At 56.2% G+C, this 3,545-nt stretch overlaps 1 pseudogene; it reads left to right on the top strand.

Moving 5' to 3' along the window:
• The first annotated feature begins 779 nt into the window (after nucleotides 1-779).
• On the top strand, nucleotides 780-2,104 carry LOC114071644 (annotated as a pseudogene).
• Nucleotides 2,105-3,545: the final 1,441 nt, after the last annotated feature.

Genomic DNA, 3,545 nt, shown 5'->3' with positions numbered 1-3,545 from the left:
ACCCCCGGCAGGCTGGAGGGGGGAGCACGGAGAGGGAGGAGCCCCGGGACCCCCGGGAGCCTGAAACGGGGGGAGCGGAGAAGGGGAAGCCTGGAGAGTGGGGACCCCTGGGATCCCCAGGACAACAAGGTGGAGAACCTGGAGAGGGGGAATGTCTGGGAAGGCGGCACCCCAAAGGTGAGAGTTAGAGGAGAAGGGACCCTTGGGACCCCCAACACTCCCAGCATCTCTAAGAGGGACCCCCAACATCCCAGAGAGGGCAGACCCTCTGAACCCCAGAGGGGAAAGACCAGAGAGGAGGAACTTGTGGGGAGATGTTTTTGGGGGCTCATCTTCAAAATTTGGATTATATTTCAGCTGAATCTCAACTTTTTGCAATTTTGGGGACAAGGGTCTTCTTGCTATTTCTGAGGAGTTTTTGCCTGAAACTTGGTGGTTTCGGTTTTTCTGGGCTGAATCTTGGTGTTTTGGAGGTCCCCCAGAGCCCTGAAGTGTGGAGATGGGGTAGCCTTGGATTACTGGGACCCCCAGCAGCCTGGAGACGGCAGGGACCCCATAGAGGAGAGACCCAAATATGCACGGGACACACAGTAGCCTGGATAGGGAGGACCTCCAGAATCCCGAAGTGGAGAGACCAGAGAGAAGGAGCTCTTGGTTGGGGTTTTTTGGTGTTTTGGAGGTTTTTATGGTCCCAGGATGCCAGTTGAGTTCTAGAGATGGACTTGGGCAGGAGGAACCCCCAAGCCAACACACTCAGCCCTTGTTTCCCCCAGCAGGATTTGTCCTTCTCAAAGCTTGGGCAGATGGAGGAGGAGGCTGCGAGGAAGAGAAAAAAACCGCGGTCCCCCCAGGCAGTTGAGGAGGAAGTCAGTGCCCCTTTGGCCCTGTCTGGTGGTGCCTGTGGCAGCCGAGCATCGCCCACGGAGGAGGGGCTGCAAAGCCAGCCCAGGGAGCTGTGAGGAGGAAAGAGCCGTCCTGTGCCGGGAAGGCGGCCGGAGCTTGAGCTGGAGCTCCGAGCTGGTGGTCCCTGAGCAGCCTCCCAGCAGGGAGAAGCCCTTCAGGTGCTTGGAATGTGGAAAGAGCTTCAGGAAGAGCAACCACCTCCTCAGCCACCAGCACATCCACACTGGGCAATGGCCCTACACGTGTAGGGAATGTGGGAAGAGCTTCAGGGAGAGCTCTGAGCTCCATAACCACCAGCGCATCCACACTGGGGAACGGCCCTACATGTGTGGGCAGTGTGGGAAGGGCTTCAGGCACAGATCCACCCTCTGCATCCACCAGCTGATCCACACTGGGGAACGGCTCTACAAGTGCTTGGAATGTGGGAAGGGGTTTCAGACCAGTTCCAAACTCCTCCTGCATGAGCGGACACACACAGAGGAAAGGCCCTTCCGCTGCACCGACTGCGGGAAGGGCTTCCACCAGAACTCCAACCTCATCACCCACTGGCACATCCACACCAGGGAATGACCCTACAGGTGTGGGGAATGTGGGAAGACGTTTCAGAGAAGCTCAATTCTCCTCCTGCATGAGCGGATACACACAGGGGAGAGGCCCTTCCACTGCACTGACTGCGGGAAGGGCTTCAAATGCAACCCTCACCTCATCACCCACCGACGCATCCACACCGGGGAGAGGCCCTACAAGTGTGAGGAGTGTGGGAAGAGCTTCAGGGACAGCTCTGCCTTGACCAAACACCAACAAACTCATCAATAAGGGAAGCCCTATGAGTGCCCCAACTGCGGGAAGAGCTTCGCCTGCTGCTCCCACCCCAAATGACCCCCTTGATGATGAGGCAACCCCTGGAGTCCAGTGACTGTCAGTCCATCCCTTTCCACCAGAGAGGGCAAGTCCCCTTTCCCAGGGGCAGGTTGTGCCAACAGAACCCTTCTTGGGGGGTGTGTGGAGATTCCTGCCTTGACTGGGACCCCCCAAGGTCACCGCTGGAGGTTGAGAGCAGAGATCCCACGAGCGTTGGTCTGGTGGAATTCCATCCATCTCTAATGAATAATTCTTGCTTTGGTGCCAGCTTGAGTAGAATTGCTTCAACAATTGTTTTAGTGTAGAGCACTGTCCCATCTTATGCTTTACTACTGGTAGTTTTAGTGTTTGTATTGTGCAGTAAATAATTCTGATGAAGATCTTTTGTCTGATCATTTGTAACCCTAAATAATTCATTTCTGTCAGTAGATGTGATTTACCATGATTAAAACCTGGGGGACAAAATTGGTTCAGTCCCACCTCTGTAATTTCTCCAAACTGAACCTGTTGGCATAACCCAAGGCTGAGATTGGATCCAGCAACCCCCAGCTCCCCACAGTCAGTTGGGAGCTCAGGGTCCAACCCCCCCTTTCCCAACCCCCTGCGCCCAAAGAGTCCTATGGGGCCGTCAGACCTGCCAGACCACTCCCACTTTTCCACCCTTCTACCTAGTCCCTCCAATTTTTCATGGTCCTCAATCCCCAGCCCCTCCCAGATCATTCTAGGGGTCCCAACCCCCACATTTTCCCCTCTCTCCTCACCTTCCACATAATCCCCCCAACTCCCCAGCCCCCTCATGCTCAGTTTGGGGGTCCCACCCTGCCCTTTTCCCACTCTTCTCTCCCACCCATTTCCTATGAACCTCAGTCCCCCTTTCCCTCCACCTTTTGGGTGTCCCACTCCCCTCCCACTCAGTTTGGGGTCCCACCACCCCTTTTCTCCCCTCTGACCCCCCTTTTCCCACCGACCTCCCCCTTCCCACCCCCCGCTCACCCGAGAGCTCCTCGCCCGCAGCCGGGGGGGCTCCCAGCACCACCAGTACCCAGAGAAGCCCCCCCAGAAAAGAGGTTGGGTGGGGTCCTAGGTGTGCTCTGAGTGTGTTTGGGGGTCCTTGAGGGGCTGTGAGTAGGTTTTGGAGGAATCCCAGCACCTTTTGGGGTGAGCTGGATGCTTATTAAAGGGGTAGGTGCCCTCCCAAAGCCCCCCCAGAGCAGGGTGAGACAGAAGAATCACAGGAGGGTTCCCATTCCTGATTCATCCCAGGGCTGGTTCTGCCCCCCCAAACTTGGCTCCACCCCTTGGGATCCTCCAAACCCCCCCAGTGCTCCCCAATAACTGGGACTGGGAAGAACTGGGAAGCTGCCCCCCAATAACCACAACTGGAGCAACTGGGATCATACTGGGAACACCTGGGCCCCTGCTAGGGTCATACTGGGATCATAACTGGGAGTGACTGCAATAATACTGGGAGTGTGTGAGGGGGACTGCAGCCATACTGAGAATGAGTGGGATCAAACTGGCTTCATATTGGAAGGGTTGGGATCATATTGGGGGTAACTGGGATCCTACTGGCATCAGACTAGGATCATACTGGGAGCAACTGGTTCTATGCTAGGGGCAACTGGGAGCTCTTAGGATCCCACTGGGAGGAACTGGGAGCAAGTGGGACCATGGTGGGCACAACTGGGATCATTTTGGGTGGAACTGGGCCCACAGTGAAGGTGACTGGGGTCATACTGGGAGTGACTTGGAGCATTCTGGGGGCAGTTAAGACCATGTTT

Source organism: Empidonax traillii, unplaced genomic scaffold, assembly GCF_003031625.1.
Source record: "Empidonax traillii isolate 1590-97213 ecotype Southwest subspecies unplaced genomic scaffold, ASM303162v1 scaffold2167:size34367, whole genome shotgun sequence".
NCBI lineage: Eukaryota > Metazoa > Chordata > Aves > Passeriformes > Tyrannidae > Empidonax > Empidonax traillii.
The sequence above is the reverse complement of the archived record's forward strand: the minus strand, read 5'-3'. Positions and strand labels throughout refer to the sequence as shown.